Below are 25,121 nucleotides of genomic sequence, written 5' to 3'. Positions count from 1 at the left end.
TCTATGCAATTAGATGCCCGACTCAAATCTCGTGTTAAATTGAACCATGAATCCGATTTCTACTTCTGCGCCACCTAGTGGACCTTTTTATCGCAAAAATATTGACTTAAATTTAATATTTATTTCATGCATTCTGAAATGAACGAAATCAGCCTAAGTAGACTGTTACTAATAACTGGACTCCAGCGCCACTAGCGCGTCAAAATAGACTTATAAACTGCCTCTGTAATACCTGTACCAATACACCAAAATTTTATCAAAATCCGTTTAGAGGTTTCGGAATTCATAGGTAACGCACAAAAATGGATCCTCCCATGCTTTAGCGAACTTTTCTATCTCTTGACAACGTCCACACGTCATTCTGTTCCCAGCTTGTTGAGGCCTTTTTATTGGCTATTTATTAATTTGCGGCTTGGTTGTCGTTAATCCGCAGAAAAAACGTCGCTACTCGCACCCATCTATAAATAATTATAAATACCATCTCGCATTTGTTGAATGCATAAATTTGATCATTTATTTACATATAAGTAAAGTCGCATACATACATACATACATACATGCATACACACACCTCGTATGTAAACAACAACAGAGTTTATTTATTATTGATTGTCACTTCTATGCGAATCAGGCTGGACTGTTTGGTCATCGAAGCGGGTGCTTGGGCTATGCCGCCACTTAGCATTAAGTATTGGCGGCGACGATATCACAAATGTGGTTTGCATATAAATATAAAATGATATATACAAACTCTTGAAACTTGATGGTGCTCATATGTGGGCAATGAGATAGACAACATACGGACTTTATGTACGCAAATAAATACATGAATAAATTTTATAAACTCTGTACCAGGGTTGCCAGAAGGTATGTATATTGTAGGTGTGTATGCTGCAAATAAAATTGTCAACAAAACCTGATAGGCTCAATTTTACTTACAAAACATAAAAATATGTTTTTTATCTACACCAAGCTCGATGTGCGATACCTCGAATGCTTCACAAGCGATGCAGGGACATTTTGTTCATAAAGGTTTCAAGTTCCATACAAGCCCGAATAAAACAATAATTCATAAAAATGAATACATTTCCACTTTTTTTTAGAGCAACACACTTTCTTGATCGAGTGCAAGAGCTCTATGAATATGCTAAGCCCCGATTTAAACACAGATACTGGAAATTCTTTTTTGATGTTTCATTCGCGGTTACATTGGCAAAATTGATTTCGACAAGTTTCGTTGCTTTTGACGTTTACTTCTTATGCTTGACAATACGAATTAGAAGCACAAAACGTGTCGCCAGTACGGGCAACAAAAACGTCTCCCTCTTCCCCGTCCGAACTGCTCTCACGAACAAAATGTTTCTTTCTAATGTTTCCCTGTGTAAATCGGGACTAAGCAGAATATGGCATTATTATAAGCAGCCGCCGTAGCCGAATGGGGTGGTGTGTGACTAACATTCGGGAGGTTTGAATCTCCGTACATGAAACAGTAAAATAATAGGAAAAGTTATTCCTAATAGCGGCCGCCCCTCGGGAGGCAATGGCAAACCTCCGAGTGTATTTTTGCCATGAAAAAGTTGCTTATAAAAAATATCTGCCGTTCAGGGTCGGCTTAAAACTGTAGGTGCCTCCACTTGTGGAATAACATCAAGACGCACATCACAAATAGAAGTGGAGATCGGGTAAACCCCTAACAGAAGGGAACGCGTCAATTATTTAAACCTGTGTAAAAAACGCAAAAAATTGTTTTTTTTTTTGGAAACGGTGACCATCCATAGTTTCATGCACGCGGTGATTTTCGAACCCTGGTCCTACCGAATGGTGGCCATGCGCTACGGATGCCTATCAATTTGAATAAAACATAGAAATAAGTGGAGAAAACTTTTAATGCTCACTGTACATGCATATGTACATATGTAAATTCATTAATATCCACTTCAAAATACAAGTATACGCATAAAATTGATATAGCACAAATGTGAATATTATTTATATATCTTCAATTAAATTGGATTACCTTCTGTCTTTGTAAGCCTCAACTCAATAGAGGCTACCCTACCTACCCTATTTTATATACAAAATCAACGAAATAAAGCTGCTGCATGAATTCAAAAAAATGATTAATTCAAATGCTTTCGCTTACCATTTCTCTGTTTGTATACGATAACAACAAAAAAATAAGCCAGCAGGAGCTTAGCTCGCAAGCAACTTGCTTAGATCGATGCTTCCAATCACTTATCTACGTATGTTCTTATTGTAAAAGCCTATGTATGTTTGTATATACTTATATATTCACAATCGAAAATAAAAATTTGGTTTCTTAGCGAAGTTTGTCTATTTTTGGTATTAATTTTGTTATGTTCACTTTTATTGCTCGCAACGAGAAACTCGTAATTCTTTTCTTTGCCAACTGTCAACGAAATAGTTCAGTGCTGCCAAATACATACATATATACTCGTATGTGTGTATATGCAAATATATAGGCGATTTATTGGTTTATTTGCAAGTCGCTAAGTGGTTGGCAAATGAAATGCAGATTTTTTTTTGATAAATCATTGTCTGGAGTTAAGCTTTTTGCACCTCATATTTTAATGTGCGCTTGCACGCAGATGGACTTACATACCTATGTATGTATGTATGTATGTATGTATGTATGTGCGTGAAGCAGCAGATTGTAAATATTCTTAATAAACTGGCGGTGATAAGAACTCAAGTGGTTAGTTTTGGTCTCAAATGAACCGATAATACTAAAACCTCATGAAAACTTGCAAATGCGTGGCAAAAGTACAATATTTGCATCTAACACATTCACTCTCAAGAGTGCATATATGTATGCATATGGTCGCACAGTATTGTGCATAACATAAGCAACTTTTTATTATTTATATATTAATATAATATTATATTTGCGTCTACACTCGTATACATATATATTGCATATATTTGTACATAATTGACATTCATATTTGGATTGATTTCGCCCACATTTTTAATGTGTCGCTTAATTATTATATTTTTGAATATCTAAATAAGTTACACTACTCTATGTTACACTAGCCAACGGATTTTACCATTCCAGTGTAGGTAGAAAACAAATTGTATTATCCTGCGAGTATTAAAATAGGCCAACATTACACAAAATTAGAATTTGTTCAATCATTCATATGGATCATAATCAATTTGTTACCAGATGTGCTTCGTCGATTTAAAAAAAAAAAATTGTAGATGGTAATGTGCATTTTCTTCCTTATAAAACACAAGCAAAACAAAAATATTGTCAGAAACCAATGCGATTTTGAGAGATACCTTGAAAGGCAACTCCAATCTTTACTTTTTTATACTGAAATTCAATGGGCTATAAAACAGAATGCTCAAAATTTTTCTAAGATTCCGATTAAAAGGAAGGAATTTTTATGAAAATTAGCTTTGGAAACGCAGTCGATGTGGCAACACTCAACCTCATACATAACTGCCAAAATTATGCTAAGGACTTGGAATACGAAAACTATAAACCTTATTTTATCACTCTCTAGAAAAGACTGTAAAATATTGGTTGGAATACTAATGGGATACTGTCTCACCCCCATCAAGCAGCAAAAATGGGATTGGTCCAGATCGATGCGTGTAACACATGCAACGAAGTGTATACTAGGGGTACTTTTGAATACCTACTCTGCCACTGTCCTGATCTTTGTCGGACTCGACAAATGTGCCTAGGATCAGCATATTTTTCATCCTTGAGGGATATTGCTGACAAAGGGCTGAACAGCTTGTTAAAACTCGCGAAGGCGTGCATTAAGAATTACATAAAATAATTCTTCGAGTCCAAATACATAGCACTGGCAACCCAATGGACCCTAGAACGCTAAGTGAGTTCTTTTGATAGATCAGCCAGCACTACCTAATCTAATCTTGATTATTATGACTTTTGTATTTTTATTAAAATTAAGTGAAAAAAACTAAATGTCAAAATTTATATTCGCAAGGGGTGTGTGGGTTTTTGTTTTTAATAAAATAACAAAAATTCGTCCAATAGTTTTCTTATTCCGACTTACGTAAGTTGAAAGAGTTGTTCAAAACAAAGCTAGGCATTGACGGGATACAATTCAAAATTCCACTTATATTCAAAAAATCGATCGAACGCAGAATCAAAGTAATTTAATAAAATATTTTCACAGTTAAATTGAATGTTTGAACGAAAATATATATGTATAGAGTATATTCTTTTAATTTCACAATAAGAGTATTTCACGTGAATTTCGGACCTGGGAATAATTTATGCTCAGCCGAAGAAGTTGCTCTTATTTTCCACAATACTGTATATTTATAAGAGCGCCGTGATTGTAAGAGAAACACCAATCGCCACGCCACCAACAACCAGCTATTCGAGGCGTTGAAGGAAATACATAAATACAAATTGCAAACAAACAATAAAATCATAAGGGCAAACGAAGAGTGAACAAAGCCAAAGAAAAAGTGTGATATTGTTGTTTGGCTATGGTCCCAGGTGCTGCGACTAATAATGGATCAAGTAGGACAAAGAGGTAGGGGGGCAAAAGTGAACCCATTTGGAGGCGAACGCGAAACGGTTGCAAATGGGGAAAACTTCTAGCTGCATGCACCTTGCCAACTCGCCATAATCCAAGCCAGACTTATGATTGCCATTGTAAGATGGAATGATTGATTGATGGACAGATGGTCTAACAGGTTGATTGGCGAAACCATCGATCAGCCGGCTGATCTAGCGGGCACGCAATGTCGTCATAGCTGTTTAATCATTATTCTTAAAACAATATAAAGTCACATAATTGTATGTTCAAGCATACATACATACATCAATACATATATGTGTGTGTGTGCATATTAGATATACTCGCATGTAGGCATATAGTAAGAAGGGAAGCAACAGGGACATATTAAAATGCTGCTCATGGAATCTATTGCCATTGTCGTAAGGTTTCATTGGTTTCAAATGGAGTCAATTTTATTTTTCGCAGTTCGCTACTCTATGTGACTTGTGCATACTAATCTAAATACGAATAAAGTCCAATTATTTTAAGAACAAAAAAAATTGAACAAAAACAACCAGAATAGCGAGAAGTGTAAAACAGCAAATCAGCAAATCTTGTCGCGAATTCCTTTAGCTGCATTTTCCTAGAAAGACTAAACGTGTGCAACGACAAACACTGCAAATCAGTGGAATAAACGCGATTTCTGTGCTGCTAGTTTTGCCTGTGGGATACACTAAATCCTGAATTGTGGGCATTGAAAGAGTGGACTCGTAGGTAAGTGAATGCTAATGAAATATAAATGAAAATAATGGGTAAATGGATTTGATACATATGTGTATATACAAGAATGTAGGCACATAACACAATTGGTGAGACATACGGACTAAAGTTTGTTATATATACCCAGTGCAAACGCATACATTAGGGGCATTCCCTAAGTTTTGCATAATTAAATAAATAATTGGCACGTACATATATTAATTCCAAATATTAAAATAAGTGAGCAAAATGGTAGCAAGATTAAGGGGTTACATGGGTTTCGTCGGGTAAAAAAGGCCTATTTTCAATATATTTTTTTTTCTGTGTGAAAAATTATTTATTTAATTCAAACTTTTTTCTGTCTTATAGATACATATTTAAAAAATAATTTCTGAAATTTTCAAAAAAAAAAAAAATTAAAACTCCTCCATTGTGACGTCATTTCCGGTGACCCCTCGAAAAAAAGGTGCGTCCGCGTTGTCCGCATAACTCCTGACAGGCTCATCAAAAATGAAAAAACAAAAATAGGTGTTTTAGCTAAGACCATAAATTCGTGCTTGAACGAAGGAAAGAAAAAAAGTAAAAATTGGAATTTTGGCAGACATTTTTCCAAAAAAAATGAAAATTTCGGTCAAATTTGCTTGACATTTTGTTTTTTTTAAATAGTTGTAATTGAAAAAAAAAAAACAAAATCCTTCATTCAAGCACGAGTAAATTGTATTTCGAACACCTGTGTAAAATTTCATCAAGATCGGTTGAGTAGTTTTCGAGAACATTTGACAATCGACTTTGAAAACACCGTTCCGAGAAAAACGCGCTTAAAGTTTTGAGTAACAATAAAAGTGGCTTGGAGCGCACACATTCCAAAGGCTGTATCTCCGAATTTATTATTCGGATCGACTTGAAAATTTAGGATAATATTCCTGAGATGTTGTAGAAATTAATAAGCCAAAAAAAAAAAAATAAATCGATTTTTTGAACCAACGAAACCCATGTAACCCCTTAAAAGAAACAACAGTAAACAGCTAGCGCAGAGTCGCATTTGTCTGCCCAGAATTTGGAATATTGCAAATATTTTCCCTCATATTTTATGCTGTTGTGTCATTGCACGTAATGAAAACTTTACAATCTTTGCACCTCCTATTATGTTTGGGAAAAAGGAATATTTTTTCGGTAGATGGCTGTAGGGATCTCCTAGATATATCGTAAAGTATCTACCATAAAACTTTAAATTATTTGCGCAAAGCTGGATTCAAAAAGAAGCTTGATGTTTGGGCGCCACACCAATTAACACCAAAAAAAAACATGATGGATCGAATTTCCATCTGCGAAGCCTAAGCCAAACGGAATGAAATCGACTCATTTCTTAAACGGTTGGTGACTGAGGATAAGAAAGGGGGTTACATAAGAAGGTTCTACTGTATATTTGGTGGGGCTTGAAATGAATAATTAATTATGGGTTGCATCCGTATGGATGCTGGACCGTTTGAAGCTAGTTGGCTCTCAGAAGAGGTGTTGTGTTTCATCAGAACAACGCAAGGCCACACACGTCTGTAGTGAACTCTGGGAGCTTGCCTGGAAAGCTTTATGCATCCATCATATAGTCTAGATCTGCCATCAAGCGATTACCAAATTTTTCTCCCACTTTAAAACTTCCTGGGTGATACGAAATTGGTATCAAGAGAAGATTCTGAAAATCCATTTCTGGAGCTTTTCGCCAATAAGGAAGCTACCTTTAAAATGGCAACAAATTATGCAACAAAAAGGTGCATTTTTTGACCCAAATTGGACAAGCCGAAACATCTTAAATGAGGATTTTATATATTTGACACTTGTCAACTAGACAGCTGCAGCATATAAACAGACAAGCAACGGAGCGCTGGAAGTCCAAATCGAGATTTTCATCACTCAAAATCATTTTCTTTTATTTATTGAAGTAAAAAGTTTTTCAGGTTTCCAACTTTTACACATCAAATTTGTGGTTTTTCTCATTTGATGTGAATATCATCCGTGACATCTTTTTCTTTTACGTTAATTAGCTGGAGAAATTGGAATCGAATCACTCGGAAAAGGCTTGATCCGTTATTTTCTTTGCACTCTAGTGATAATAACCCCGCTTCCCAGGTAATTTAGTTTGCGTCGTGCCACTGTTGGCCAGTCGCATAGAAAATGTTCTGTTGTTTCTTGTGTTTCAGAATCTACAAGAATCATTTTTTGCCACACCAATTTTTTCATGTGGTGATTAAGTTTACAATGCCCTGCTAGTAGTTCAATGTAGAGCTGTATGTTTTTTCTGCTGAGGTTTAGGATTGCCTCCACCTTTACACGTTGTGGATCAATGATTATTTTCGATCGTCGCATGCCCATTTGGGCATAGAGATTGTTGATATTGGCGCCACACGTAACTCTACGAAGACATTCTCTGGCACATAGCTTCCGTCTGAAAAATGGACGCCGTTTTTCCATTGCAAATGCCTTGTTGAAATGCGGGCCGAAAATTCCAGTCCCAGCACTGCTGTCTTCCATTTCGGACCTATCAGTATGGGACACCTGTGCGCCCTGTTTCGAAGATATTTCATTATTTCTCACTGCTGTTTTTTGTAGACAAGTATAAATTTTGGTTGCAGTTTTCAAAAATTCTGAAACTTTCCTACTAAATAAAAGACTGATTCGTAATTTTGCAGCTGCTCAGATAAACATAATCGCTTATATTCTCTCCACGCAAGCACAATTAATTTAACTCTGTTCTCATCAAGTGCAAGTGACTTGCAACATCTTTTATTGAACCACTATTGTTATGTAAACAAACGTCAAAACTTGATAGCTTTGGAAACCTTTGCCTACATATAAATACATACATATGTATATATAGATTCATATAAATAGATGCATGTATTGTATTTCTGACTGGAACGTACGCTGGCGTACATACATACATATACGCCACCCAACTGTAGAAAACCAATTTGTTCGTGTGTATGTATGTATAAATGGAAACATGTGTACCTATGTAATTTTGCTCTTGAAGACAAGGTATGTGCACTTATATATGTACAGTATAGGTGTACACACACCCCTTTTTGCCAGACAGACAGACATAAAAACATTTTTTACAGATATTGCGCGAGAAATTCGAGTTTTTAATTACACAAAACAAATCCACAGAGCAAGTCGCACAGACAGTTTCGTATGTATGTATGTGTGTGTGTGTGATCACAAATATTTGTGATCGAGCATGCACCCATACACATGTAAGCAAGCATATAATGATTTTCATCGAAAGTACATGAAAATTCAAAACAAAATGTTCAAGTCACACCCAATAGTTTTTATACTTATCTCATTAGCTTGGGGAAATTTTTGAAAAATGTGATTGTACTAAACTTATTGAATTTATGTACATTATGGAGTAATTAGCCCTCTGATTAGTGATATTTGTCCGCTAAAAGTAGTAGTAAAGTCCACCGTTGTCTATAAGCAATTGGGACACTCAAATAATGCTAGAGAAGAGAAATACGACACAAATAGAGAGAACGATATATTAGAGATGCTGTCTACTCCAGTCTGGCAACTACTCCAAAACTCTCCATAGTTTTTCGTAGGTGAGAAAAGCGTGTTGAACGAGCGTTCATAACATGATTTTGCATGGAGTTGTCAATTAGGAGTTGAACAAATACAGGAAGGCAAGCCACTTATCCATTTTTTGACCGGAATCCAATCTTATTTATAAAAGTTTGTTTATAGTTTATAGACTCTTAAAAACTGTTCATCTTATTTTGCTGAGTCATTGTGAGTATGTCTAGAAAAGTTAAGGAGTTTGTGTAGATTCGCTATAAGGTACTGAGACCGATATAGTCATAGAAATCGTATTTACGGTTCGATTTGGTTCATAAGTCATAAAATTTGAAATCATATCAAGATTTCCTCTGGGAGACTAGGAAAAACTATTTTCTGCGTTTTAGCTCGCTCTTTACAGAAATGTTGGATATAGAAAAGGTGTATGTGTTTAACATATTTGATTGCTTTTGTTTTTCTTTTCCCTTTTGCCCACAAAAAGCATTGAAAATATGATTTGCAGATTGATTTTATGAATATCAGCTGAAACCATCTTCCAGAAACCAATCATTTGAGGTGACGGGCTTTAGTTAGAGAGCAGCGCATTAAACAGCCCAATAATGTTTTATAATAAAAAATATTTGCAGACGATGTAGTAACTAGTCAGGAACACAATGTACAAAATGCAGAGGTGTGGCGAATATCAGACCGTTAGCCGGCTCTCAGCGATTTTGAAGGAATTAGCTGATTGGCTAACAAAAAAATGAGAGTGTGTTGATGATACACAAAAAAAAAAATTAACGCATTCTCGCTCATGTTACTTCTTTGTCGTCTAAACGACTGATTGGACGAGTGTGTGGATACGTGTGAAATAAGCGGAGAGGATTCTGCTGCCGCGTTCTCGGTGACGAATCGAAGTTACTCTCACAATTTTGGTTCGGAGGGCCTGGTAATCTATCTTCCTTGAGTCGGAAAGCTCCTCTTATGACAGTGCATTTCCGGAACGACCCGGGTTTATAGTTGACCAATATTTATTGGAAATATTTATGCTGTTAGAATAATAGCAACAACAACGGGACAACACTATTTTGAGTAAAAAATCTTAAATTTTTAGTCACTTTTATTTACATATATACAAAATTATGCAAAACTCTTATTTTCATACGATTGTGGCACGGTACAAAAGTACACCTAGTTTTAAAATTCATAGATTTCGTGTACACAACGCACCAAAACAAGAAAGGAAGCTTGAGAGCAAAGTGCTATTTAAATTTGAAAGAAAGCTGATAGTTTCTGTTGGATAAATTTTTACCAGAAATAAAAGCAGCTGGTTGAACACGGCTCACTATAATTTCGTGGATCAAACTACTTTTAATTTGATGTTGGAAAAAGTAAATATGAAGAAAGCGCCTTCGATTCGCCACTTTTCTGTTCGCTATCTCTACTCAGTTATGCAACAAGAAAGTTATCGAGCAAGATTCGCCGCTAGCGAGTACGATTATACCTCATAAAACTGGTATAACTCACTATTTTCACAAGCAAATGTAATTTTTGGCAGCTCTATTCCAGGGCTGCTAAGACACGTTTACTTATACTAGTTGCTTCATCTATTCGCCACTTGCTAACGTTTGGCAAAACGAAGAGATCTAGAACTTTGATATGGAAGAAGTAAGTCAATCTATTTGTGGCTCTACGGAATGTGAAAACAAATTATGTTGTGCTTTCGCATGACCGCTCGAAATGCGCGATGTGCTCAAAAATCCGGCGAAAGGTACAAAAGACGATCAGCTCGGGCCAGTCCATAATACCTTGCGTGGGCAAGACGTTTACTATTTAATCTAATGAAAAGAAATGTTACAGGCTAACCAAAATTGTTATTTTTCTCAAACTTTAACAAAAAATTATTTAATTCAAAAATTATAAAATCAAAGTATTCATTTTTATGCAGTATTTTGGTGGAGTTTTTGTTCACGGATTATTCCGTCCAACGATGCAGAAAGGTTAATTAGGTGCAGAGGGTAGAAATAATTGCGCCTTTAAATATCTAGCGGAACGAATTCTTCAATTAGTACACAATGATTTGTATGCGAAAACGTAGCGAGGACAAATAAATTATAGTGATGAATAAAAGTTGGACCCAAAACCTAATTTAAGTTTCTAATTTCGACTTTTTTTATAATCCTGGAAATATAATTTTTCCTTTACCGTATCTTATTAGCGTAGTTTATTCTGAGATTTGTTTTTATTTCGCAGACGTATATGCAGAAAATTTTCCTAACTGACAAAGCTTCAACAATAAAGATTAAATTGCGGAATATTGAAATTAGCAAAAACACATATCCGCACGTACTGTTGTTTTTATCTCCATTAAGAAATATATGCAATATTCTTATTCTATATGCATACATGCATATGCAGGCAGTGTAGACATATGCATCTTAACTTGTATAAGTACATATGCAGCCATGCATACACACGTGCATATATGGACATTAGGGTGCCTCACCAAAAAAAGTTGCGGCTTTTCCACCAGATCTATAAAACTTATTGTGTTCTAAGACCGCCGTAAAATTTCGGAAAAATATTATGATTTATTTCTTTATTTATATTTATTTAAGTCTATGAATTGCAAACCTTACAGACTATAAGCTGCTGGATCGATTTGAAAATAAAATAAGTTTTTAAAAATATGTTTCCCAAAAAATCATCTCAGATTATCGAGGAGTTTAATCCTAAGAGGCCTGCATAAAAATGTTCCAACGGAATCTAAATAAAGAAATTTTTTGTTTTTGATATTTCAGACCTTTTTTGAATGTAGTTTTAATGAAAAGTTGAATACATAATTCAGCCAGATCTTGGTCGTTTTAGATTTCTAAGGTACCGTTGGAAACGTTTTTTGTCATTATTTTCATGTTCCATTATTACTATTTTCATTCTTGAAGCTTAATTTTTTTATAATATAAGAATTTTTGGGGAAACGTATTTAAATCTTACATTATTTATAGAAAAATCCGGCCAGTTCACGCAAATGTAAATATATTTCCTAAATAATTTGGTTCAAGTTTGAAAATATAATGAATTTTATAATTTCAATGGAAAAACAATACCGATATTTTTTGTATGTGGAGTGCACTCTAATGTACATATGTATATGGGCATATGTGTGTATATATTTACTAAACTTATTATAAAATATTAACATACTCGTAATAAGGCTGCTTTGCCATATAATTTAGTTTAATGCTGACACCGATCAACATGTTGGCGCGGGCCGCCTGGCACTTCCGTTCTTATCGAACAAATAGAGAATGTGGATTGTCGGCAGCAATATCAGCTAATCAACACCATGCAACTTGCATCCACACTCTGATTTCGCGTCCTCTCGCCGCATCTACCAACCCTTTCGAGTGCTATTATATATTTTAACGATAATATTCTGTTGTCATATCCCGCCGTTGATTTGTGCTGAACATCAACGAGAATAGTTGCTTGTGATAGCGGGTTTATAAACTTACAGCAAAGTTCGAGACAACAACCGATTCCTTCCTTTACGAGCTGCAATCAAACACAACGCAAAATGCGATTAGCTACGCGTTAAGTCGGCATCTGCTCTGCATCTCAATGCCATTGAGGAGGTTGTTGGCGTCGCAACATCCGCTACATCTCCCACTGCAGTTGCCCTGCCACCGCCCTGCATATGCACATACATACAAGTAAGTACTTACTAGTCGACCACGCACGCCTAACGTAGTTCAGTGCGCAGTACAGGCTGATATACCCATTGCCCAGAAGATAGGAAAGCAACAACATAATTATACATTCGATCGATAGTTCCTCAGATGCTGTATGTCGCCAGTGCGATTACAGGATGCTGTTGCAGTAGCAGTGCAACAACAAGAACAAATATGTGTGCAGTAACATTCAAATTATTTGTTGATAGTACGTACGAGCCGAAGATTGCAGGAACTGGAGGCGGGGATCAGGAGCTGTTACAGGTCTACTTAATGGCAAGTTGATGACTTTGAAATCGACGTGTCGTTACCCACGGGAGGGACGGTAGCGGCGTCAACATTGTGAAACCACGCAGAAGTCTTAAAAGCTTGTTTAACATTGATTAAGTTAGGAGTTGATTGCGACATTTAACTGGTTGCTTTTCGCCTGCGCTTGTAGCGTTAGCTGATCAAGGCGCTGCCAGTTGGTATGGACGCAAAAAGCTTCAATTACTCCAACAGGATGTTGGACCGTGAAAATTATGATAACTAACAATAATGCCAGCGCTGATGGGTAGATTTAGTCGATCGGTGTCTTGACCGGTTGATTGCTGCATAATTGGAAATGCATTTACACATACATACACATGAATTTACTTACATATGTGCAAAAGGGAAAAGTGAATGATTTGAATATCAATGGCATTACGATGTATTTACAGAAAAGGAAGCTGTCTCTGCTGAAAGCAATGCATAAGTTTAGGTTATAGAAAGGTCCGGTTCACTTGATTAGAGGCAATACACAAATGGAATAAAATGGTTATTAAAGCCCCCGTATTTGATCTAGTAGCACAAGGTTTTCTGATAATTCAAGTGAAGACTGTACCTTGCTCGAAAATAAATATGTCTCAAAATATTATTCCATCTAACGGTATTTCAGAGCAGTAAAACTTCAGTACTGTGCTTGATTTATTGGTTCGCTTGATTAGAGGCGCCCAGTTTGCCTACATTATTGGCGCATTACAGCTGTGAAAAGATATCGGTTTTTGTGTTTGGTCAAAAACTTATTAATTCTAATAAATTGGAAAAGCTGAGAGGTTTAACAGATCGCAAAAAGGACAAATCGATATCTTGTTCGCAGAGGGGCTTTCAAATCGCCAAATTGCCAAAAATATTGGTCGAAGCCCAAACGTTGGAGATCTTTACATAAAGCATGGTGGCTCCTATGGTAAGAACTACAAAGACATAACTTCGATGATTCTATAATAACATCGAAGGAAACCCGCAAAATCGTTAGGATGGCATCGAACTCCGCCCTGCCAACAGCAAAAATTAAAGAAATGGCAAATGTTGTAACCAGCAAATCTATCGTTCGCAGGTTTATTCCAAGAGTGCTACATTTGAAGCATATAAAATTACAAAAAACCACTTTTGAGTAATTTTCACAAAGAACGCCGCTTCGATTGGGCAAGGGACCACATGGTTCAGAGTTCTGTTACAAATAACGATTCCGGTGAATGGAAAAAGTATCATTTAATTACGAAAAGAAGTTTAGTTTGGATGGGCCGGATGGATACAATTACTATTTTCATGACTGAAGAACCGAGGAAAGGTACTTGAGTTGACATCACAGCCGTGAAGGTTATGGTGATGATATGAATTGAAAATCGTACACAACAAAATGACGGGAAACAGTTATAAAGCTCTATTGGAATCATCTTTTCCCGAGGTTCTTGAAACATTTGCACCTATTAATTGGGTATTTCAACAGCATAATGCACCTGTGCACACTTCAAGTCTGGTCAAACCTTGGAATGCGTCCCAAAATGTTGAAACTTTAGCATGGCCACCGTATTCCCTAGATCTGAATATTATTGAAAATCTATGGGGATGGTTTGCTCGTAAGGTTTATGAAAATGGGCAGCAATTCGAAGATAAAAGTGTTTTAATTCGAATCATTAAAACGGTCCGGTCTGAAATTTCAGTAGGCTATTTGTGCACATCCATTCATCAACGTATTTACGAAGTAATTTATAAACAAGGTGGCAGCACAAACTATTCAGCTTTAAATAAGAAATGTAAAAAAAAAAATCTTCCTACATATATTTGTTATTTTTTTTCTTATTTGGTTAGTGCCTCTGTTCAAATGAACCAATAAATTAAACGCTTTTTAAAAACCTCGAAGAGTTTAGATACAATTTTTTTGAAATTTTTTCAATTTTGCACAAAGTTTGATTTATATGGTTCTTGGTTAAAGAATGAACAATATTAAAACAAAGGCATTCTGTTATGCTCGCTAGTGTATATATATACATGTGTAAGTATGTAATTATATAAGAATACGTATACAATATATATGATTGTACAGGGTGGGCCATATAGGTTTGCTTTTTGAACCACCTATTTTTTTGAGAATGGTAACACAAATGACATGTCAAATGTGTTCATAATTTACTTAAAGGTTTGACATTTACGAAATGGGACGCTATACGCTTGAACAAAATTGGGAAATATTGAAAACCTATTTCCAAAGTGGTGAGTCTTCTTTTTCTTTTCTGATTTTCACATCGGTGGCTACGTCAATAAGCAAAATTGTCGGATTTGAGGCTCAGAAAATCCAGACGTTACCGTAGAGAAGCAAATGCATCCACAACGAGTCACTGTTTTGTGCGGTTTTTGGTCTGGCGGCATCACCTTTTTTCGAAAATGAGCGAGGAGCCGCGGTTACAGTAAATGGCGAGCGTTACCGTGACATGCTCAACGAGTTGTTTCCAAAAATTGAAGAGGATGACATGGACGACATTTGGTTTCAGCAGGACGGTGCAACTTCTCTCACTGCCAAAGTTACACTCGAAGTTTTGGCTACCGTTTTTGAAAACCGAATAATCAGCCGAAATTCGGATATCAATTGGCCGCCTCGGAGCTGTGAATTAAGCCCGTTGGACTATTTTTTGTGGGGAGCCTTTAAGGACAAATGCTATGTGAACCATGCAGAGACGATTGATGCTTTAAAACACGAAATCGAAGTTGCCATTCATGAAATTGGAGCCCAAACAATCGAAAATGTGCTTAAAAATTGGGTTGATCGAATGGCCTACTGTAAAGCCAGTCGTGGCAGTCATTTGAACGATATTATTTTTTATTCATAAATGACAATGTTCAATTTTCAAAATAAAAAAAAGTTTGAAAAAATATTGAACAGTTTTTTTTTTTTATAGCCGATTCAAAAAGCAAATTTTATATGGCCCACCCTATATTTATAGATAAAAATTTGTAAAACTATAATCGAATTGCCTTGTACGGTTGTGTGGTAGTTAAAGCCAAATTCCTATTGATCAATTCATCCACTTTTATTTGTCGGCAATTTTTTTTTTTTTTTATTTCTTGTTGTTGCATATGCGCCATATTTGTAGTAGTATTTTCAATACCAATACCACACAAAATATACACTTCTGCGCATATCTACAGCTTTATAAACCGCCATATCTGCGGTCTGACTGACTGGTGCTGCGCAAACCGGTCACCGAAATAATCGATCGTAGCTAACCGATCAGCAAAGTCATGTTCTACTTTTCTGTAACACACTCGCCACACACATACATTCTCAATTTGCTCATACTCTGCAGAAAAAAAAAGATAATTTGACGTAAGGACTAGTTCAATAATTTATGAATATGCCATTGTTTTCAAACTAGTACAAAATGGATGCACACCGCAAATGGTCAAACACCTATCAAAGAGTGAATGTGAGAGTCACATGCATATACAAGCATATTAGGTATGTAGGTAGTGTATATTTCTTAATCATATTTATTTTGTTGTTATTAGAAATATTTGCTGATTGTGATACATATTTTCACAGCTATCGCAACAAATGGGCCAGTTTTGCGCTAATCAGGAAACAGTTCGATTTCTTGGAGGGTATAAATAATAAATCAATACTAATGCACCCAGCCGGTTGAAATAAATAAATGAGCAATAAATGCTAATATAAAAAGGATTATAAAAAAACAAACAAACACGCATCGGGTCAATTAGAAAAGGTAATACGAATAAACAACAAAAAGCGGCAACTCGGAATGCGACATAACAACAGCAACTACAAATGAGCCAATTTATGAAGGACCTTGACAAGTATTTCTGTTGCTACAGTATTTAGTATTTCCTTTTGTTATTTTAACATCACGACTGATTATTTAATAAAAAATAACTTTAACGTATATGAGAGCAGATATTGGTTACACACATACACATACAAAGTAGGTGTGTTGATTTTTCGCAGCTGGCTTCTGAAATGTGCACAATAGGTTAAGAAAAGTCTGTTAATTGCTGATTTACATGGGCAACGGTTTTTGATATTTTTTGTGGGAATGTGCGATGCGATACCCACCGACTGTATCGGAGGAAAGGAGTGCGAAAAAATAAATGAAGTAATACTTAGAGTTTCTAATTGGCATATATTTGCATGTGCAAATAAATAAAGTCTGCCGCGCATTATAAAAGTTTATTTGGCATGAAAATATCAATTATTATTATTAATTTTCTAATTAAAGTTGAAAAAGTATATAGAATATGTTCATATTAACCACAAAAGAGACACTTAGTAGGTGTTTCATGTTTCAGCAAACCTTTTTTGTGGTTGTATTTCAGTGCAATTTTCAGTTACTTGGAAAATTGTTAAATTATCGAATAATTCAAGTATTAATATTCAACATTTCCATTTTTTAAAGAAAAGTGCGAGTGCTTTGGTATTTGTAATTGTGAATCTGGAAATAACCAGTTTCTTGCTCTTTGAGTAGTGGCAAAGTGAGTGTTGGTATGTGGAATAATACATAAATGGAACCAAGTAATTGCTTACACGCACTCTTTTTTGCATGAGAATCATCGATATCGATAACTTTGGTTTGATAGGTGAGAATGGAAAACTGTTTTGACATTTCTGTTCAGTAAGGCTGGGAAAGTCATTATGAATTGTTTAACGCCAGAACAACGTTTCCAAATTGTGGAAATTTATTTTGAAACAAAAAACAAATCTGTTCGCGAAGCTCATAGAGTGAAGTGTTGAAGAAGATACCGAAATGACGATTCGTTCTCAACTTGTTGGCCTTTGCCCTTCGACTATGTGGAAAATTTTACATAAGGATTTGGACTAAGGTGCCTATATACAGGGTCCGGCAGGGTCCAGAGTATTGTTTACAAGCGCGCGGAAGCATTTTGCCGAGAGAAAATGCGAAAAAAGAAAATCGGTAATGCATTTCAAATGTAATAGTGTGATTGCATTATATTTGGCTGGAAAATCACAAACAGCGATTGGTCGTGAGCTCGAACAGCTTAAAGTAAATAAAGTTTTTATTTATCGCATCATTACTCGTTACAGTGATACTGGTAGCATAGCGAAAGGTCATGGAGGTGGTCATCAAAAGACTGCAACGTCACGTGAAATGGTTCAAAAAGTGAAGAAGCGACTTGAGCAAAATCCCCAACGAAAGGCTAATCAAATGGCGAAAGAACTGAAAATATCTGACTTTAGCATCAGCCACATACTGAAAAATGATCTCAAAGTCAAACCTTACGACTTCCAAAAGTCGCATGATCTCACACCAAATCAGTAACAAGTCAGACTTGAGAGAGCGAAGGAGTTGCATCGCTTGGCCGAAAGCGGTCAATTTCCGAACACTGTGTTTTCTGACGAGACAACTTTTCAAATTGAGCAATTCGTAAACTCCCAAAACGATAGGGTTTATTTGACCGACCGTCCATACGAGAATTTAAGTCATCGATTGGCAGCACCCGCCACAGGTAATGGTTTGGGCCGCTGTGTCCGCAGATGGGCGCTCTCCATTCGTTTTCTTCGAGCCTGGCGTCAAGGTAAATGCGAAATATTATCGGGAAAGTATTTTGGAGGTTGCTTTGAATCCGTGGGCAGACAAAAATTTCGGTGGCAGACCATGGACGTTTCAACAGGACTTGGCACCGTCTCACAAAGCTCGAGTGAACTAAGAATGGCTAAAAAACAACGTTCGGAACTTCATAACGCTCTCAAATTCACCAGATGCGAATCCGATGAATTATTCTATTTGGGCCATTTTGGGGAGCAAGGTCCGAACTAAAAGATTCACCAGTCTCGAGGCGTTGAAAAAAAACATTGTCCCCGAGTGGGCCAAAATACCTGCAAGTCACATTCGGGCAGCTTACGATTCGTTTCTGGTACGTCTCAAGGCCATAATCAAAGCAAAAGGTGGTCATATCGAGCAAAAGTAAATTTATTCTTAATTTTGTGTTATTTTTACAAATTTTTTGCTTTGAATTGAATAAAAGTAATTTTCCAAATTAAATTTATGGCCTTTTTAATTACACTCGAGTACCGGACCCTGTATTTGTGAAATTCAACGAAATATAATATTAGGTCCAACTTTGTATTTGCAAACTTTTTTAATGCAATTTTTCTAAATAATTTGTACAAACTGCGTTAAAAATTAAATTTAAATTTTTATTAAATGCGTTACTTATATCTCCACTGCTATGACCACTTATATGACCCTGAATCTCTATTTTCTGTTATACATTTTTTTGTTTTTCGTTATAGAATTTATTTAAATATATGTTCAGTTAAAGGAATGCTATCCTTAGTTATTAGTTTTGGAGGAAAGAAATCCAATAATTTCTGTAGTGATTGATATCTCGTAAAGTATCTATAAAACAATTTTGTGATCGTTGTTAAGGCGACATTTCACACTAAAAAAAAATCTTTCTTTTTCTCCAACCTAACATTTCCAAATAATAATAAAAACTTTCTAATCACATCGTAGATTAAAAATGGATTTTTGGAAAAATCTAAAATTAAATTTTTTGGCACTTCTATTTTCCTGCTCGCTACTGTATACTTGAATTTAACGTCAATACCGAAATCCTACTATGCTTTTTAATTATGTCTCCAATTCGTTATCGTCAAACGTTTATGTAATCAATATCAAATTTATGGTTTTACGATATGATTATGAGCAAACAATAATTAATTCTTGAAATACTTCTAACTTTAAAGCAGAATTCCTCTACAAAAAAATTGTGTCATAAAAGGCGATAAAAATACGACGGAGTTAAAACTCTCCAGTTATGGTACAAATTACAAAATTAAGTAAAGAAAGATATTATTTTCGTTTAGCGTTCAAATATAGTAAGAAAGCACATAGAGGCACTGAGCATTGATTGTCATTGCATATTAGTTTTACTTGTTTCGGTGAAAGTTTTTCCTCATAAGCAATGTTTGTATGTACATATGTAAGTATTATTTTTGTCAAAAATCAGCTTATCGCATACAACATAACAGAAGAAATTGCGCTTTTTCCATTTCCAAGATTATCGAGTTAACGAACACATATACATATACATAAACGTATACAGCGAAAATTTATGACAAGAGAATTTTGCTAAAGCAAGAATTAATTGATATGAGTATCGTGGAATTTGGGTATTGATGGCATACTTCACGCTTTTCTGCCGAGCCCTTTATTCACCCAAGCTCCAGTGTTTGTGCATACATACTGACGATACACACATAGGTGCCAAATTCCAAGATTTTAGCCTTTGCGATCTCGAATGCGGAGATAAAAGCATACAATTTTGTATCCGAAATGGCGTCATTGCACCGCAGTTTGGTTAGTACGAAATTAATTATTTCTCGTGAATACGAAGAAGCTTAATAATTTTTTATTGTTTTTGTTTTTTGTGATAGGCAATAAAACCGAAATTCCATTTGTTGTCAGAGGGGACATTGAAGGAAGAATTCCAAGATAAGATAAAAATAAATAAAGCTTAAGGAATGAGCAAATAACGGCGCGCATATAAAAAATTTGCATCATTTCTCAGATTACTGTTGGGATCGCTTTGTTCGGCGACTAGGTTTCGACAGCAGTGTGTGCGGCAAAAACACACATACATATGCGTGCATGACTTATACACGAATGTATGACACACCCAAAAACGAATAAAATTTGCTTTTTATCTCTTTTTTTGTATCGGATTTTTAGCAAATTTCTAGGTAGTTTAGTTTCTTTTGATTTATTACAAGCAATCTTACAGTGAGGATCAATGCAACTATCTTTTTACAAATTGAAAGTAATAGACAAAATTCAGTTGCTGGTAATAAATTAACGCGCTAAAATAAGGCAAATATTTATATTTATGTATGTAATAATAAAATAATAATTAATTAATAGTTTAATAAAAAATATGGAAATACATATAATGTAAAAATATTAGTTTGGGGAAAAAGAAATTCATTATTTCTGTGGAAAATTTTTGCGCAAATGGCTTAAAACTGTTTTATGGTCGATGCCGGTCAACTTCCATTATTTCTGTGATTTTATCGACTTTTCCATTTTTAACACCCTGTAACTCACAACTGAATGAAACAAACAAAAAGCAGCAATCGAATATTTTTAGTGTGAAATGTCAGCTTGACAACGAGCATAAACTTCAAATTGTTAAATCTATACATCGATCACTATAGCCATTTACAGAGAAAATAAGGCCCCAACCGTCGACCCAACTTTGAACCCAACCTGTCAAAGCAGCACTTTCTGGCTCTACCGTTAGATGAGTTAGACGAAAACGACAGGTGACTGGTGCCTGCATAACACAGACAGGGTTTAGTAAGCTGCTACAACAACAACAATAATTGAGAAAATAATGGTTTCCTTTTATCCAACAGAAAAAGATACCTGAATTTGGCTCACCCTGCACTTTGAAACAATAATTCGTTAAGATATTCATTTAGATCAGCTAAGGCTATAGGAATGTTTTGGTACTCACACACATTTCTAAAGTATGTGAGAAAATCTCCCAAAAAGGTTTTGGCCTTAACGCATCGCATTCTGTGTTATTAATAATGTACACTTTGATCTTGACTTTGATTTCCCCTCCAGTGATTGTGTCGTTGTATATTGACTCTAACGACTTGAGACGAACTCGACTCATACTACAACAATACTATACAACTATAAACAAACTGTTTCCAACTACACAGGTACATCATTTTTCAAAATTTCATCAAAACTCTCCGCTTTTTAGCCAGGTGCTAAGCTTTTTCTTCAAAAAAAAAATATTAAACAAGTATTTTGTACACCTGCAGAGAAAAAAATCGTCAAAAGTTAACAGTATTTTGTAGTCACTCGAAACTTCCACATTGTTAGACTAAACTTCAATGGGCTATAAAGCCGCATATCCAGATCTAAGAATTCTGGTTAAAAAGGAAAACAAAAAAGTATTGCGCATTTTCGAAGAAAATTCAGGTAGTCGATTTTTTTGTTTTTTTTTTTTTGCTTAAAGCTTTAGTCTGAAGAAATTAAGTCAAGAATGGTAAGTGCTTTAGTTTTTGCCTCAATTTCTATTATTTATTTATTCAAAATGTTTTTTACTATATACATATATGTACAGGCATAATAATATAATATTGTGATATAATATATATAATAAAAATGTAATAAACAGCAATTAAAAAATTGTGGCTCGTATCAGTGCCTATCAGTTAATTTCAACTATTTTATTGAATTGCAAAATATTACTACCCCATTTCCCCATTTAAAAATACAAAAGTACGCCACCACCTTCTAATTGTGCCATTGGTTTTTGCAAACAACTTTTGTGTGGACTAAATTATGAAAATTATGACAACCGTATTTATGTGGTCCAACACACGAACTGCGCGTAAAGCACTTTACTATATATGGCCAGGAATCTAATTAGGTTCCTTATCTTTTTTAATAAATACTCGTACGTGTCTACTATTTTTGTGTATGTATTTGTCAAGTATCTACATAAGGTAATCACATGATAAGGAACGGCCTTCTCAAGAACATTCGGACGATTGCTATATTTTTTTATTTTATTCCGCGTTCTGCGTAACTCGGTAATAAATTTTTATGTACGTTGCCATTTATGTGTGTGTGTGCTAATGTGTTCATAACCATTTACATATTCGTACATACATACTTGGGCGTCGGTGTCTTATCCGGTGCTTTCGTAGGAGTGTTTTGTAGTAGGAGTAGGCTTAGCAAATTAAAATTTTGCTATCCGGCTTTCAATGCTTCGCCTTTGCTAAATATTGTATAAGAATTTTATTGTTTCTATACATTAAGAGGGAGCGACAGTATATGGAGATTTTTTATATTATTTTTTTATGACATAGCAATGAAATGCTGCTTTTATAAGAGGTTATAAACATTACAAAAAATAAAATTTTTAGAATAACCTTTTGAGATGCTTCCAAGCTAAATAAATTTGGAAAAATAAACAAAAATATAAAACAAGTATCAATCTCTTGCACCGGAAATTAATTTCCAAAAGGCGGTGACTGCATCGTATAAACCAACTTATAACAAGCTCTCTTGCTTGGAAAAATTTCTCTTGCTTGAAATAATTTATATGAAAGCTTTTAGCAGAGTGTGTTTAACAAAAACATATTGTCACATTATTTAAATGAATATAAATCAAATTAATAATAACAATAAAGAATTTTATTGTTAGTTTTGTACGTGTGATATATTTGAAAACAATTAGGAATGAGCAGTGAAAGACTGGGTTTTTTCTGTTTCGCGCATACCTAACATCTTCGTTGAGGCTTCTGTTTATGTAAAAGGAAATTTTTCTTCGGAAATGTTCCAACTGTTTTGCCTAAAAACTCAATGGTATGTTATCTAAAGGCATCCTTCCGCGTGTTGGGTATTCAGGAATATTAATATCTTGTAGGATTTCTTCTCCAATGTCCAGCCGAAATTTGGAAAATTAATAATTCTTAGAATTGGAATTTGTTTTGATTTTCATATTTGACTTCCAGCAACATATTTTTTTACAGTTAATTCAGCAGGCGTATATTGCACAATATTGCCAGTCTAGAGCAGATAACAAGCCGACGTGCATTGTACGTTATTCCAGCACAAGAGGTTAATAAACTTCATACAATTCAACTTCAACTAGTTTTTAACTGCAGTGCTAAAGTGAAATAATAATAATTTAAACAGTAACAACAATTTTATTAATAAAAATAATTTAATGAAGAATAGCCTCTGCAACCTAAAGTAACCTAATCTACGTCTTCGAGGTCTACGTGGAATCCAGCGGGACAAAACTGCACTTTGCTCTTGGAATGTAAGCATCTGTGTTTCAACTGGAGGTGTATGCTGTTCAAGAAGCAATGAACTTTGTTGTGGAAAACAGCATCCAAGCTGCGCTCATGACCTTAGACAGCCCCCCAACCACTTCAAAGTTAGTCGAGTCCTGTAAATCCAGGCTGAACTATGTCGGCAAACATAATAGCCTGATGTTGACATAGGTGAGGGACATGGGGGTATCGTGGGTAACGAGACCTCTGAGTCCTTAGCTAGGATGGGCTCTGAGGCCAAGTTTTTTTGGCCCGGAACCCGTTCTGCTACTCCCTTCTGCAGCCATCAAAGCCACGGTTAGCAAACGGGTTATTCTAACCTGCAAGCGAGCTTGGCAGGCTGAGAGAGGTTGCAGATGGCCAAAACTGATGTTATCTATCATTTCCGACCGACTGTCACAATTCCTCCTGTCACTAAGCAGAGAGGCCTGTAGGAAGCTGGTTGGACTGATGACGGGCCACCTTCTATAGGCAAAGGACATGAAAAAGGTGGGCATCTCAGACAGTGCACTGTGCCCAGCATGTGGAGAGGAGAATGAGACAGCGGACCATTTTCTGTGCGTCTGTCCAGCCTTCGCTCGAATCAGGCTTGAGATCTTTGACACCGATGTGTTAGGAAGCGACCACCTTGACTCCTTTGCACCACAAGATCTACTCAGATTTCTTCGGAGGTGGAGTAGATTTTAAGAGAATTGAAAAGGGAACGAGAGTGCAGTAAAATGGACTTATTTGTATCTGAGTGCTGTACTTGTTAGTCTCTCCCGACAAACACAAAAACCTAATCTAAGTTGCCCTAGAAGACCATGAAAACGTTTTGAAATCAATCTAAATACTAACAAAGTTTTAATTTAAAGTTTTTTCAAAAATTAATGCTACACTTCTTGATGGGACAACATACGTTGGGGTAAAAAATATTTTCAGCCTTACTTCTGGGTTGGGAAGCCAACTTTTTGCAGACCTGGCAAAAGTAACTAAAACAAAATTTCACTCGACTCTAATGTACATATTTACTGCCTTATATTTATGTACGTTTAAATCTATGAATTTCATAAAGTAAATTTTCAGATGACGTGATACGACTCCCTAGTATGTAATATTTTCATGAATATGCTACGTAGCGCAAAATCAAACATAAAATTTTGTTTCTGAGTAACTTTTTTGCTAAATTATTGTAAAAAAACAACCATTTGCAAAAATTGTAAATCTTTCATTAAGGCCATTAATTTTGTGCCACCCTGTATTTTATTTTATTTTAATGATTTTTTTATGAAAATATAGTTAATTCTCCCACAAAAACCACACAAATCCACGTTTCATACTCTGTGCAAGTTTAAAAAAAATTCAACAGTTTTTATCAAACTTTCACACTTTTCAATTCGAACTTTTAAAAAATTTTGGGTGTGCAATTTTAAGGAACATTGAATTTTA

General features: G+C 35.4%; 1 protein-coding gene across 5 annotated transcripts in view; it reads left to right on the top strand.

The window, feature by feature from the left end:
* The window catches only part of LOC129244574 (rho GTPase-activating protein conundrum), a 60,078-nt gene that overhangs the window by 4,840 nt on the left and 30,117 nt on the right, over positions 1–25,121 (top strand). For 2 of the 5 annotated variants that reach the window (XM_054882286.1, XM_054882284.1), the window contains exon 2: positions 4,998–5,285. The exons of the other annotated variants lie outside the window; for them this stretch is intronic. The gene's annotated coding sequence lies outside the window, so the exon portion shown is untranslated. The remainder of the gene's footprint in view (positions 1–4,997; positions 5,286–25,121) is intronic. 5 annotated transcript variants of the gene reach the window in all.

This window comes from Anastrepha obliqua, chromosome 4, assembly GCF_027943255.1.
Source record: "Anastrepha obliqua isolate idAnaObli1 chromosome 4, idAnaObli1_1.0, whole genome shotgun sequence".
In the NCBI taxonomy this organism is placed as follows: domain Eukaryota; kingdom Metazoa; phylum Arthropoda; class Insecta; order Diptera; family Tephritidae; genus Anastrepha; species Anastrepha obliqua.
This window is presented reverse-complemented; position numbering and strand designations above follow the sequence as displayed.